Raw genomic sequence first — 8,359 nt, 5'->3', positions numbered from 1 at the left:
AACAACACACTGTAGCAACAACACACACTGTAGCATCAACACACTGTAGCAACAACACAGTAGCAACAACACACACTGTAGCATCAACACACACTGTTGCAACAACACACTGTAGCAACAATGCACACTGTAGCAGCAACACACACTGTAGCAGTACCCTGCCACAGTGTGTGTCGTTGCTGTGCAAAAACTGCACGGTTACAACATGCACAGTAGCAGTACGCTGCCACAGCTTTATTTATTGTCACAAGTTTAGGGGATGGCATCAGTACAACAACATTTCACTCCTACCACTCTGTAACAGCCAATTGCCCCCCCCCCCCCAAAAAAAAAAAATCCAGCAAATACCAACACTCTGTCAGGACCGAACTGTTCGTCAGTATAGCAGTACCATCAATACTACAATTTTGACTTGCCTGGAGGAGAATTGGGGTCATTGACAATATTTTTTATTTAGCATGTTAGCTCCCATTTTTGCATGTATACAAAGATGGGATCTTATGTGATTGTTTGTATGTCTGTCTAGCTGTCCGTCCACTTGCAAAAACTAAAAGCTGCTGAGTGTACCACTTCAATATTAGTGTTGAGATGCATTCTTGGTAAAGGAACTCCTGGTTATCAAATGAAAATGCAAGTCCTAAAAAAATTCAATTCAATGATAAAAAATCTAAGCTTAGTCTCAGTGACTTCTGGTCAGATTGTTCGATATTAATTTTAATGTCCAAGTGATAGGTACTTATAAGTATTTGTGGTTTTGTATTTTTAATGAAGTTTTTCTGATTTTTTTCAATCTGGGTGAAAAAAATGTTTTCCTAGAGATTGTTAGCCAATTGAGTTTAAATTTGGTTTTCAGATCCCTACAAATTTTCTCATAAATATATATTCAGATCCATACTGAAATAAAGATTTTTCTAGGTTTGAGAATATTTTTTTTTATTTGGGATAAAAAGTCTGTATTTAGAAATCACTTGCCTTACTACTTTGAAACGTTGGTGTGAGGATTGTTTCAGTTTAACTGAAATTTTACTCAGATTATGTCAAAACGAGAACACTATATTTTATGGTTTTCTTGCTCGTGGTTATGGCATCACCTTCATAAAACTCATTTACTAGGCCCTTTATCATTCTTTATATACAATTATGTTGGTGATTTAAAATTATAAAACTCTTTTTGCCGTCAAATGATAGTTCTTGCTTTGAAACATCACAACCTTTCTTATAATTGCAGAGGTAAAAAAGATCACCTTAGTAGTATAATGTGTTTCCGACTTAGCTCGAAAAAAATCACAAACGGTCGAATTGAGGTAACCATACGTTTTAGTTTGCGCGATACCGTTGCGCCAAAACTGAAAGTTTTGAAAGTACCTTGTTACAGTAACCTGACGCCCGATCATTTTAAAATTGTTTGAAAACAAAATTACAAAAGGCTATATTTTATTGGGTTGTTTGTTCAACAAACTGACTTAATTCGTTCATGCGGAAGCGTCTTTTCTCGGTTCGTATTACCATAACGTCGTTGAAAGTTATCTGCAGTTGTGTAAGCCACAAGTAACTTACTACACCGACGATACCATCGTCCCGTCTGTTCACGAAACAAATTGGGAAGGTTTTTGGCCTATGGAACGACAACAACAATATAACAGCAGACGTGATGTTAAAAGTTTGAATGCTCTTTTAAACGCTCTATATGTGATTTTTACAACTCATAAATAAATTCACTTACGCCCTACAAGCTAAGCCATACATTAAGCTTACCAAGTCCAAAGTGAGTCATGAGATCGCTACAGGCATAATAACACCTTCGTGATCACCTGCCATCCGTGACAAATCGGTGTAGGGGGATGGGGGATGGGGGTTGCGAACTCCCTCTGCACACTTGCCTACCTTTACCTCTATTTATCGAAAAAATGATCCTTGAGTGTCGTCAACTAGAATAGTATTTTGCTTTCCAATGAAGGAAAATTCGCGCAGCTTATTACTTTTAGTGAAGCTAGCTCCTCGAACTAATCACTATAGTAGTTCTTGTAGCGCACACGTACGTAAAGTAAAGTAAAGTAAAGTAAAGTAAGCCTTTATTGAAATCGTATCCCAGTTGGGATCTTGATCATAAAGTACAATAAAGGTTTTACAAAATCAACAACGTATATGCTACTGATTCGCATTGTCTAGAGGTTCGGTTCGTATCTTCAATGTCACTGCTAAACTTGTCTATATTTTGACTGTTATGGGGAAGTACCGTCAAATGTACATACTGAATGTACATTTGAAACGCGTGCACCTTTTCCCCAGGCGGATCACGCAATATTTACACCTGGATTAGATGTATATCTGTTTCTATTGAGTTGCATGTATATCTGTTTCTATTGAGTTGCTATCGTCTCGAGCTTCGTGCAGAAAAAAGTTTCAGTCCATGTCGAAGATGTACAGGATGCACTGTCTACAATACTACTGATTTTTTTGCATTCCGGGTTGGCCCGTTAGATATTAGAGGTGGTAGTGGTCAATGTGAAAACATGCAAACACAGGCTCACCAAATGGATGCAAACGTTTTCTATCGCATTCCATTTTTTACCTAGTCACCTTGATACCCTAGACTGAAAGATCCATAGTGCCTCGAGGACGCTCTCTACGCTTAGGCCGTGGGCTAGAGGGGGTCTACGTGCCCCCCCCCCCCCCCAGGATAACAAACCTGTATTTTTCAGAAGCCTTGGGATCCCTAGAATACGAAATGGAATTTTAACAGAAAAAATATAGGGATGGAATAGCTGTTATGGTCATGTTTTGAAGGGCACCGCAAAATCACGATTTTGCAACCCAATTGCATTTTCGTCAAATCTGTCTTCTTGTAAGTCATCTGCTGAGCTTATTTTTTAACATAACCTCATTTGTTTGGTATCATTAGAAAGGCAATTTATTCTTCTTTAAGATGACATATTGCAACATGCAATATCTTCTACAGTTTTTGTGAAATATGACCAAAACTTACCCCATACCCCAAAGTTTAACATTGCAAATTACAGTAAATCTCAAATTCTACCAATTTTTAGCTAGGCATAATAAAAAATGCAATGCTTTGTATGAAATTGGTTTTATTTGGTACAGGAACATGTCAGAAATATGAAATAGACTTTTAACAGAAAAAATATTGGGACTCTACAGCTGTAACAGTCATATTTTGAAGGGTACCGCAATATCACAGTGTTGCAGATTTGCATGCATTTTTGTTAAAGCTGTCTTCCTATCAGTCATCTGCTGAGCTTGTTTTTGAATATAATCTAAATTGTTAGGTACCATTGGATAGGTAATTTATTCTTCTTTAAGATAACATATTGTAACATGCAATATCTTGTACAGTATTCATGAAATATGACCAAAACTTACCCCATACCCCAAAGTTTACATTGAAAATTGCAGTCATAGCTTAAATAAAATTCTACCAATTTTTAAGCTAGACACAAAAAAATCTGGCCATTTTTGCTATTAAATCTGTTTTATTTAGTACAACGACATGTCAGAAATATGAAATAGACTTTTAACAGAAAAAATATTTGACTCTACAGCTGTAACAGTCATATTTTGAAAGGTACCGCAATATCACAGTGTTGCAGATTTGCATGCATTTTTGTTGAACCTGTCTTCTTTAAGACATCTGCTGAGCTTGTTTTTGAATATAATCTAATTTGTTACGTATCATTGAAAAGTTAATTTACTGTTCTTAAAAATGACATATTGTTACATGCACTATCTTGTACAATATTCATGAAATATGACCAAAACCTACCCCATATACCGCAAAGTTTATATTGAAAATTGCAGTCATGGCTAAAATCAAATTGTACCAATTGTTTAGCTAGACACAAACAATGTGGCTTTTTTGCCATTAATCTGTTTTATTTGGTACAGGGACATGTCAGAAATATAAAATAGACTTTTAACAGAAAAAGTTTTGGGACTCTACAGCTGTAACAGTTATATTTTGAAGGGTACCGCAATATCACAGTGTTGCAGATCTCCATGCATTTTTGTTAAAACTGTCTTCCTATCAGTCATCTGCTGAGCTTGTTTTTGAATATAATCTAATTTGTTAGGTACCATTGGAAAGGTAATTTATTCTCCTTAAAGATAACATTATTGTTACATGCAATATCTTGTACAGTATTCATGAAATATGACCAAAACGTACCCATACCCCAAAGTTTGCGTTGAAAATTACAAAGCAAATTACAGTGAATCTGAAACTCTACCATTTGTTTTACAATTTATTAACTTTGTATACAAAGGGCAACGCCTGTATGCAACCTATGAAATCTGTGATTTTGTTAAAAAAGTATGTCACAAATATGAAATTAACTTTTAACAGGAATATAATATGATTTTGTAGCCTTTTGGATTATATTTGGAAGGGTACCTAAGTATCATGGCAAATTTGCCGAAACACATTCATTTGCTATATATATGTTCCCCCCTCCAAAAATGATCCAAATGGCTACTAAATAGTATAATCTTCCCGTTAAAAGTTTATTTCATACTTGTGACATACTTTTGTAACAAACAAATCAGATTTCATACAAGAATTGCCTTTGTGTTATGTGTAGCAAAAAATGGTAGAATTTAAGATAAGCCAGCCTGTAATTTGCGATTTTAACTTTTGGGGTATAGGGTATTTGACCATATTTCAGGAAACTATGAAGGCCATTGCATATTACAATATGTCATCTTGAAGACGAATAAATTGCCCTACTAATGATACCCGACAAACCAGGTTATGTTACAAAATAAGCTCGGCAGATGACTTACAAGAAGAATAATTTAACAAAAAAGGTGCCAGTCTGCGTTACTGCAATTTTGCATTACCCTTCAAAATATGGCTGTTACAACTATACAATCCAAATATTAATTTGTTCAAAGTCTATTTCACATTTCTGACATAACCCAGTACCAAATACAACAGATTTAATACCAAAACAGTACCCTTTTATTCATGTCTAGCTAAAAATTTGCGGAATTTGATCACGTTAGCTTACAGTACTTTCTATGTAAACCATGGGGTATGGGGTAAGTTTTGGTCATATGTCATGAAAATTATACAAGATATTGCATGTTACTATATTTCATTTTAAAGGCGAGTAAATCACCTTTTAATGATACCTGACATACTATGTTGTATTCAGAAACAAGCTCAGCAGACAACTTACAAGAAGACAGGTTTAACAAAAACTCATGCGAGTCAGCAATATTGTGATTTTGTAGTATAATTCAAAAATGACTGTTACAGCTAACATCCCAATATTTTTTCTGTTAAAATATTATATTATATTTCGAACATGTTTCAGTACCAAGTAAAACAGATTTAATACAAAACATTGCTGTTTTTATTGTGTGTAGGTAAAAACTCAGTAGAATTTGACGTTAGCTATGACAGTATCTTTGGATATACACTTTGGGGTATGGGGATAGTTTTTGTCATATTTCATGAAAAGTGTACAAGATGTTGCATATTACAATATATCATTTAAAACACTACTTAATTACCTTTCTAATGATACCAATCAAGCCAGGTTATAATCAATAACAAGCTCAGCAGACGACTTATAGGAGACAGATTTAACAAAAACGCATGCGGGTCAGTAATACTGAGATTTTGCAGTACCCTTTAAAATATGACTGTTACAGCTATAGAATCCCTATATTTTTCTGTTAAAAGTCTACTTCATATTCTTAACATGTCCCCGTACCAAATAAAACAGATTTAATACAAAACATTGCCAATTTTTTTTTTCTGCGTAAAAAATTGGTGGAATTTGATTTTAGCCATGACTGCAATTTTTTGATGTAAACTTTGGGGTATGGGGTAAGTTTTGGTCATATTTCATAAAAACTATACAAGATATTACATGTTACAATATGTCATTTAAAGGCTAGTAAATTATCTTTTCAACTGTAAATAACAACTTACATTATATTTAATAAAAAGCTCAGCAGATGACTTATAAGAAGAGAGTTTCAACAAAAATGCGTGCAAGTCAGGAATACGGAGATTTTGCTGTACCTTTCAAAATCTGACTGTTACAACTACAGAATTCCGATATTTTTTCTGTTAAAAGTCTATTTCATATTTCTGACATATCCCTGTACCAAATAAAACAAATTTAATAGCAAAAATGGCCAGATTTTTTGTGTCCAGCTAAACAACTGTTAGAATTTGATTTTAGCTATGACTGCAATTTTCAATGTAAACTTGGGGTATGGGGTACGTTTTGGTCATATTTCATAAATAATGTACAAGATATTACATGTTACAATATGTCATTTTTAAGAACAGTAAATTAACTTTTCAATGATACCTAACAAATTAGATTATATTCAAAAACAAGCTCAGCAGATGTCTTAAAAGAAGACAGGTTCAACAAAAATGCATGCAAATCTGCAACACTGTGATATTGTGGTACCCTCCAAAATCTGACCATTACAGCTGTAACGTCCCATATTTTTTCTGTTAAAAGTCTATTTCATATTTCTGACATATCCCTGTATCTAATAAAACAGATTTAATAGCAAAAATGGCCACATTGTTTGTGTCTAGCTCAACAATTGGTACAATTTGATGTTTTCAATGTAAACTTTGGGGTATTCGGTAAGTTTTGGTCATATGGCATGAATACTGTACAAGATAGTGCATGTAACAATATGTCATATTTAAGAATAGTAAATTATCTTTCTAATGATACCTAACATGTGTGTTCATGTTCAAAAACAGGCTCAGCAGATGACTTATAGGAAGACAGTTTTAACAAAAATGCATGCAAATCTGCAACACATTGATATTGCGGTACCTTTTAAAATATGACTGTTACAGCTGTAGAGTCAAAATATTTTTTTCTGTTAAAAGCTATATCATATTTCTGACATGTCGTTGTACTAAATAAAACAGATTTAATAGCAAAAATAGAGTTTGTTATATAAACAAGTCACTCTCAGTCTCTGGTTGTACATTGACTCCTTTTATTTCTAAAGCCGACGTTTCGAACCCACACGGGGGTTCTTCTTCAGGGCACTAAACAAATGAAAGAAAACATATTCAAAGCGTAAATACAAAGATAACAAAGCTATTTGTGAAAGCCGTACAGAAGTGGTAAAAATGAATACAGTATAGTGGTTGCTAAATTAATGGATACAATATGCAATATAATAGTTGCAAAAAATAAAGAAGATGAACTGATAAGGAAATACACTATTTACAGTGGTGAAACTTACATTGTAGGAGCGTAGAGCCGGTAGTGTGTGGCTCAGACTCTAGGTGGAACAGAGTGTGAATGAGAGGGCTCCCTAGTAGCTAATACAATGGTGAAAATGGATATGGAGTTTAGAAATAAAAGGAGTCAATGTACAACCAGAGACTGAGAGTGACTTGTTTATTTAACAAACTCGATTATGACCTATTCAAGTCCAAGTCTCAGACCCGCTGGTGTTGCTATACCCTGGTTGGACTGATACTGGTATTCCAAGCAAACTCAGCAAAAATAGCCAGATTTTTTGTGTCTGGCTAAAAAATTGGTACAATTTGATTTTAGCTATGACTGCAATTTTCAATGTGAACTTTGGGGTATGGGTAAGTTTGGGTCATATTTCATGAATACTGTACAAGATATTGCATGTTACAATATGTTATCTTAAAGAAGAATAAATTACCTTTCCAATGGTACCTAATAAGTTAGATTATATTCAAAAACAAGCTCAGCAGATGACTGATAGGAAGACAGCTTTAACAAAAATGCATGCAAATCTGCAACACTGTGATATTGCGGTACCCTTCAAAATATGACTGTTACAGCTGTAGAGTCCCAATATTTTTTCTGTTAAAAGTCTATTTCATATTTCTGACATGTCCCTGTACCAAATAAAACCAATTTCATACAAAGCATTGCATTTTTTATTATGCCTAGCTAAAAAATTGGTAGAATTTGAGATTTACTGTAATTTGCAATGTTAAACTTTGGGGTATGGGGTAAGTTTTGGTCATATTTCACAAAAACTGTAGAAGATATTGCATGTTGCAATATGTCATCTTAAAGAAGAATAAATTGCCTTTCTAATGATACCAAACAAGTGAGGTTATGTTAAAAAATAAGCTCAGCAGATGACTTACAAGAAGACAGATTTGACGAAAATGCAATTGGGTTGCAAAATCGTGATTTTGCGGTACCCTTCAAAACATGACCATAACAGCTATTCCATCCCTATATTTTTTCTGTTAAAATTCCATTTCGTATTCTAGGATCCCAAGGCTTCTGAAAAATACAGGTTTGTTATCCTGTGGGGGGGGGGGGAAGGTGCACGTAGACCCCTTCTAGCCCACGGA

Source organism: Ptychodera flava, chromosome 14, assembly GCF_041260155.1.
Source record: "Ptychodera flava strain L36383 chromosome 14, AS_Pfla_20210202, whole genome shotgun sequence".
NCBI classification, from domain to species: Eukaryota; Metazoa; Hemichordata; class Enteropneusta; family Ptychoderidae; genus Ptychodera; species Ptychodera flava.
Note: the sequence above shows the minus strand (reverse complement) of the source record.